The 7,338-nt window shown below is 45.8% G+C and overlaps 1 protein-coding gene across 4 annotated transcripts in view; it reads left to right on the top strand.

Annotated features, from left to right (window-relative positions):
• The first annotated feature begins 250 nt into the window (after positions 1-250).
• ANKRD6 (ankyrin repeat domain 6) overlaps positions 251-7,338 on the top strand; it is a 185,998-nt gene continuing 178,910 nt past the window's right edge. For all 4 annotated transcript variants that reach the window (XM_069598280.1, XM_069598279.1, XM_069598277.1 and 1 more), the window contains exon 1: positions 251-479. The gene's annotated coding sequence lies outside the window, so the exon portion shown is untranslated. The remainder of the gene's footprint in view (positions 480-7,338) is intronic.

Below are 7,338 nucleotides of genomic sequence, written 5' to 3'. Positions count from 1 at the left end.
TTTCTCCTCCCGAATCCCCTCTCCCTCCTAACAAACCTGGCAACCTAGGCTCGGAAAACCTCATCCAATTGCATGCCCTGGCTCCTCTCCCTCTTGATAAGGAGGCCTCTCGGCAGGCGCCGAAGGCGGGGCGGCGGGGCAGGGAGCTGGCTGCAGAGCGAGGCCGGCGGGAGGGCTGGGGGGCCCCACCTCGCCCCGGGCCGCCGCCGCGCCCGAACCGGCCGCTGCGGGGCGCTGCGGCCCCAGCCTCGGAGCGCGGGCGGGCGGGGCGGAGGGCCGAGCGGGCGGCGGGCGAGGCGACTCGGCCACAGGTAACCTGCGGAGCGGCGAGCGCAGCCCGGCGAGCGGCGGCAGGAGGCGGCGGCGCTGGGCGGCGCCGAGGCCCAGGGGCCGCCGGAGCCAGCGAGAACCCGTGCCCACCGAATCCCCTCGCCTCCCACCCTGTCGTTAGCATCGGACCCTGCGGCGCGGAGAGAAAGGTACTGTGTGACCTCGCCGGGTCCTTTCCAGACCTCTCTTTCTCCAAGGGCCGGCGCCCCCTCCTCCCGGTGTGTGTGTGTGGGGCTCTGATCCCGGAGGGACGATGTCGCGGGTGGGGGCTCCCCCAGATCGTTGACTGTTTAGGGGAGAGTCCCAGACCCAGCGCGATGCCGCCTTTCTTGCGGCCTCCGGGGAAGCAGTCGCCTGAGGTTGGGAGGGGGGGCGGTCCTCCCCCGGGCACCTCCCTTGTCGCTTTCCTTCATTTGCTTCCCTAGAATATAGAACTTGGGGGAGGGGGCAGAGAACTTTATTGCCTTTGTACGTCCCCTTCCTCTTGCTCCAGTGAGCTGAAAGAGTTTGTAGAAAGTGGTGGTGGTGGTCGGGGTGTGTGTGTGAGGGGAACAGGGGTCCCCAGGTATTCCGGACGCGGAGACCCGGCAGTCTTGGGGCGTAAGAGGAGGGTCTCCTCTGGTGGCCAGCGGCCCCCGCCGTCCCCGGGCCTGCGGTCGGCTTCGGAGTGACCGGACTTGGCTGGGACGTGCCTGCAGTCTGGTCCCTTCCCTCACCCCTTCGAGGACCGCAAAGGGGCGCAGGCGCCGGACCGTGGGGGCTATTCTGCCCGGAGGAGCTCCGTTCTGGCTGGAATTAAGCTCTGTAAAGAGTTAGCAAGTGGCATGTCCCAGAGCTCAAGGAAGCGAGCACGTTGTTTGGTCTGAATTGAGACATCAGTTCACAGACACTTGTCTTGGAAATTTCAGTGTGGTGCTTCCGGTAGATTTGAGGAGAGGGAGGGGAAGTGGCGTCTATTACTTGTTACCAGAGAGGGGCTTCAATTTCCTAAAGCGGGTCAAGCATGTTTTCCCTAAAGCGTGATGAGATGGTGTTAGTGGTGGTGGATGAAGTTCCCTTTGGGGTTATGAGACTGAGTCTTGATGAGTCTTGTTAGGTTGTGTGACTTTGGAAATTCACTTTTTTAAGCCTCAGGTAAACTGGGTGTATTTGTACATAGCCTGGTAGTACTGTTGTAGAAGTTAAATGTAAGTGAAAAGCTTGGCATAGAGCTCTTGAACGTTGGGCATCCTTTCTGTGAGCCTGTGGATGAGGATAGTCATTTCACGTTTAGGTAACATCTACTAGGCCAATGTTAGTGGGAGGAACTTGGGCAATGAATACGAGCACACCCGGGTCCATGGTGGTCCCACAGTGTACTGATGGTCTCTGTGGGGAGGGGGTCCCATCCTTAAAATAGCAATAGCAACCTTGGTTCTCCTGGTGTCCTACCTGCTGACTACACCTGTTTATCTTCCATCATCCTTAGCAGCTGCTTAATATATTGTAAATGAAGAATTTTTTAAAAAATTAACCATTCTAATTAGAAGAGTTTTCTGCACTCTAGGTCATAAATGAGGCGAGAGAGGAAGAAGGGTGGAAAGGAATAAGAACCCAGGAAAACAACTGATGGCACATTGGGAGATATCAACCAAAGGTGATAACAAAATACCAATTTGTTAACTCCTGGTTCAGTGGTGGCACCAAAAATTAACCTTCGCTTCTCACTCAGACCCATCAGCCTCTCCAGATAAGTACATAATCCAAGTAAAAGCAGACAGTTTGCTTAGAGACAACTCTGCTTAGAGACAAGGCACACATCCAGCTCCCAGGGCACGCATATGCTGAAATTCTGGGGCCGCCGCTGTGAACTATAGCGTGCATTCAGAAAGCGACAAATGGAGAAGTGCAAATTAAAAAATAAGACCAGAAGACACACCCAGGTAGCTGAAGAGCCAGAGCATCCTTAGAAACCTGCAGCCCCGAGCACTCCTCCCCATGGCATTCCACTTCTCTTTTATCTCCCAGAGGAACCACCAGTCTGGCTTTTGTGTTTATTTCCCCTTTGCTTTTCACACTTAATATCTGATATGAGAAACTCTGTGGAAGGCAAGTTTCTAAATAACCATTTTCACAGGAACCTGGAGCCTGTAGAACTTAAAAGCAGGATATTGAGAGTAAGATGCAAACCGCAAAAAAGCTAAAAGTATCAAAGTGCTGGGGTGAGCAGTGTCTCTGTCACGCTTTGCCCCCGGTTTCGTTGGCAAGGCTCCGCGGGTGTGTTCTGTCTGTATGGGGGAGGCCCAGTCTCTTCAAACATAGCTTGGAGGCTATAATTTTGAAAGCTTTGCTTGAGTCTCTAAGAATTGGAAAAACAGTAATTTGCACGCATGTGTTTTAGAAGTCTTTAAAAAAAATACCAATTATCCAGAGGACATTGTATTGGGATTTGAAGGATTAAGCCAACTGAGAGTGACCTTTAAAAACGGTTTTAACCTAAATTCTTCTTTTTCTGGTTGTGATGTTTGTGTTCGGGACTTTTAAGTTATTTCTTTGGGTTGACTCACAGCTCTCCTCTGTGAATTGTACACATTCAGTCACTTCTTGGTTAATCACAAGATTCCTAAACTTGGTTCATGGTGCCCTTTGTATCTCAGTAATTTTTTCACAGTACCCCTGGTTTTTGGTAGCTAGTAAGTAGTTAGGTTGAAATAACATAACAAGTATTTATATCCTAACAACATAGAAGCTGTTTGAAGAAAAATGACACACATAAACTAAGAGAAAAAAATTTATATCATTCTTAACCAGTTTCAAATGGGATGTGTGTGTACACACACACACACACACACACACACTTGGGATCTGATTGGATCACAGTCTCATTTCCTGTCCCACATTAATTTTTCTGCAGCACTCACTTTTTATCACAGCAACCACTGAAAACCCATGCTTTGCAGAGTTACAGTGTCATTGGTAGGAATGTGATAGGATCTGATTTGAAAACTGTGAACTCCACCAGCCTGTAGGTTCAACGTCCAGCGTGTTGAGTATACTGTGTTTCCCTTGAAATTTTCAGAAATCCTGAGTTGTCCCTGTGAATTTGCTACAGCACTCCTAGTGCCTTGGTGAACAGTTGAGGAATTGTTGGTCTAAGATAAAACCCGCCACCCAGGAGGAACCAGTTAACTAAGGAAGGTGTCTGCCTGAAAAAGCCCCAGGTTAAGCTTCTGTGTGGGTTTCCCAGGTGGCTCAGTGGGTAAAGAACCTACCTGCCCTGTAGGAGATGCCAACAGACTTGGGTTCGATCCCTGGGTCAGGAAGATCCCCTAGAGGAGTGCATGGTGACCTAATCCAGGATTCTTGCCTGGAAAATCAGAAGAGCGACCGAGCACACACTATAGCTTCTGTGTGCAGTGGGCTGCATCTTGGTTTTCTCCTATATGAAATAGAGTTGGCTAGAGCCTTCCTCATAAGACTCTTTAAGAGAATTAAACTAGATAATATACATAAAACCACCTTTTAAAGACCTGGAACACAATGGAGTCTCAAGAAATAATAGCTGTTTTAATGGTTTTTATTATGTATGTGAGTGTTAAGTCGCTTTAGGGGTGTCTGACTCTTGTGACCCTATGGATTGTAGACCACGAGACTCCTCTGTCCATGGGATTCTCCAGGCAAGAATACTGGATTGGGTTACCATGTCCTCCTCCAGGGGATCTTCCTGACCCAGGGAACCCACGTCTCTTAGGTCTCCTGCACTGGAACGTGAGTTCTTTATCACTAGCGCCACCTGGGAAGCCTGGTTGTTATTATAAATAGTACCAAATCAATGTCCAGTGATGGGTATATGTCACTGCCCATATTTAAGAATAGTGGGTGCTCGAAACCTCTGTTAGCAAATAAACTATGAAGTAACTAGTTTACATTATAGGATGATTTATTGTTTTTTCAAACAGAAAATTCTGGTTTACTATTGTGATGATCTTTGATTTTATTTAGACCATCTTTGGAATACTCATTTTCAGTGACCACCATGAGCCCTGGTTTGGACTGAGCCTGTATTAGTGCACTGATGGAGGAGCCTGGTGGGCTGCAGTCCACGGGGTAGCTAGGAGTCGGACATGACTGAGCGACTTCACTTTCACTTTTCTCTTTCATGCATTGGAGCAGGAAATGGCAACCCACTCCAGTGTTCTTGCCTGGAGAATCCCAGGGACAGTGGAGCCTGGTGGGCTTCCGTCTATGGGGTTGCACAGTCGAACACAACCGAAGCAACTTAGCAGCAAAGGGGGTGTGGTTGTCTTATGTCTTGGGAAGTCTGAACATAGGTGATAGGCTGGGAAATGTTTCAAATAGGATTTAATTTCTGTGTGTACTTTTAGCACAGAGAAGCAGATAATCTTTTCAGATGATACATTTTTTTTTTCATATTTTTATTTATTTTTGGCTCTGCTGGGTCTTCATTGCTGCTCACAGGGCTTTTCTTGTGGCAAGCTGGGCTAATTTCTAGTTGCAGCGCACAGCTTCCTCACTGCAGCGGCTTTTCTTGTTTCTGAGCACGGGCTCTAGGGCTTCTGGCTTCAGTAGTTAGTTACAGCATTTGGGCTCCGTATTGCAGCTCCTGGGCTCTAGAGCACAGGTTCAATAGTTCTGGCACACCAGATTAGTTGCTGTGTGGCAGGTGGGATCTTCCTGGATTACGGATTCGAACCCATGTCTCCTGCATTGGCAGGCGGATTCTTTACCACTGAGCCACCAGGGAAGCCCAGATGATATGGCTTTTATTAAATTGCAGAGCATCCCATGATAATGCCTATCAATACGAGATACTTGTTAGTCTTCCAAGGAAAGGCTGACTTGGATAACGATGTCACAGATGGCTGTCATAGTTCCTTTTAAGAAATAGAACTTTCTTCCCTTGTCCTTTCCTTGTCCAGACCCCAACTCTAAGCTAGGACCGGGTGATATTTTAACAACTTTGAAGAATATGCTCAAAAATACGTTCATCATAGTAATGTTTCCTTAGTGTAGTTGTAGATTATTATTGTTGCGTTCTTCAGTCATTTACCATTGGGAAGCCTGTACAGAAGCGTAGGTGATATATTATATTAGTTTCAGTTATACAACATAGTGGTTCATGATTTTCATAGATAATACTCAGTGTCTTATGGTTTTAGGGTATAAAGTATAAAACTACATTGTAGATATTGAAATGTGGGTTAGAATGAGTTGCTTCCTTCCTTTTGTCTGCAACTCTTACTTAAAAGAAAATTGAGCCAAGGAGCAGCTAAGCTCATGTGCCACAGCTAGGGAAAGCAACAGGCAGCAACAAAGACCTTCACAACCAAAAATAAATAAAATTATTTAAAAAAAAAAAAGAAAATTGAGAGTCAGAAAGTTTGAGCATCAATTTAACTATTAGAATCTGATATTAGCCACAAAGTGCTTTATGAAATGCTTTACTTTTTTTAAAAGGTTGTTATCCATTCATGGTGATGGTGATTTAGTTGCTAAGTCATGTCCAACTCTTGCAACCCCATGGACTGTAGCCCACCAGGCTCCTCTGTCCATGGGATTTTCCAAGCAAGAATACTGGAGTGGGTTGCCATTTCCTTCTCCAGGGGCTCTTCCCAGCTCAGGAATCAACCCGGGTCTCCTGCACTGCAGGCAGATTCTTTACTGACAGAGCTACCAGGGAAGGCCAGTTATTATAATTATTATAATAATTATAAAATAATTATATTATATATTATAATATATTATAAAATTATATATTATAATAATTATAAAAATTATTTTAAGTTATTATAATTATTATATGGTTATTATGTTGGCCATATTTCCCATGTTATACAATACATTCTTGTAGCTTATGTTTTACCTCATAGTTTGTACTTCTGAGTCCCCGACCTCTATACTGCCTCTCCCTTCCCCACTTGCCGGTCCCCACTGGTAACCACTAGTTTGTTCTCTGTATCTGTGAGTCTGCTTCTTTTTTGTTTGTTTGTTTTAGTCACTGCTGCTGCTGCTAAGTCGCTTCAGTCGTGTCCGACTCTGTGCGACCCCATAGATGGCAGCCCACCAGGCTCCTCCGTCCTTGGGATTCTCCAGGCAAGAACGCTGGAGCGGGTTGCCATTTCTTTCTCCAATGCATGAAAGTGAAAAGTGAAAGGGAAGTCACTCAGTCGTGTCCGACTTTTAGTCACTACTTTGTTGCATTTTTTAGATTCCACATCTAAGTGATTATCATTCAGTATTTGTCTTTCTCTACCTGACTTATTTCACTTAGCATAACGTCCTCCATGTTCATCCATGTTGCTGCAAATGACAAAATTCCATCTTTTTTACGACCAAATAATATGCCTGTGTGTATGTGTGTATGTGTGTTGCACATCTTCTTTGTCCATTCATCTGCTGATGGACACTTAGGTTGCTTCTGTGTCTTGACAGCAGTTGTAAATAAGGCTGCTATGAGCATTGGGGTACATGTGTCTTTTTGAATTAGTTTTTTGTGTCTTTCAGATAAATACCCAGGAGTAGAATTGCTGAGTCACACCATAGTTCTATTGTTAGCTTTTTGGGAAACCTCCATACTGTTTTCCATACTGACTGTACCAATTTATATTCCTATCAGCCGTGTACAAGGGTTCCCTTTCCTCCACATCCTTGCCAACATTTGCTATTTGTTTTCTTTTTGATGATCGCCATTCTGACAGGCATGGGATGATATCTCATTGTGGTTTTGATTTGCATTTCCCTGATGATTAGCAATGTTGAGCATCTTTTCATGTGTCTGTTGACCATCTGGCAAACCTTAATATCTTCATATACAATTAGGAAAAGGTATGTAAGTATGAAAAGATTAATTTAAATTTGGGAGTTTATTGATAAAAAGTGGAAAAGTAGTCCAAAGTAAACTCAGTTCAGTCGCTCAGTCGTGTCCGACTCTTTGCGACCACATGAATCACAGCACGCCAGGCCTAATAACTAAACTAAACTAGTATTAATAGCTAACTAAAAATTAGC

Source organism: Ovis canadensis, chromosome 8, assembly GCF_042477335.2.
Source record: "Ovis canadensis isolate MfBH-ARS-UI-01 breed Bighorn chromosome 8, ARS-UI_OviCan_v2, whole genome shotgun sequence".
Taxonomy (NCBI): domain Eukaryota; kingdom Metazoa; phylum Chordata; class Mammalia; order Artiodactyla; family Bovidae; genus Ovis; species Ovis canadensis.
This window is presented reverse-complemented; position numbering and strand designations above follow the sequence as displayed.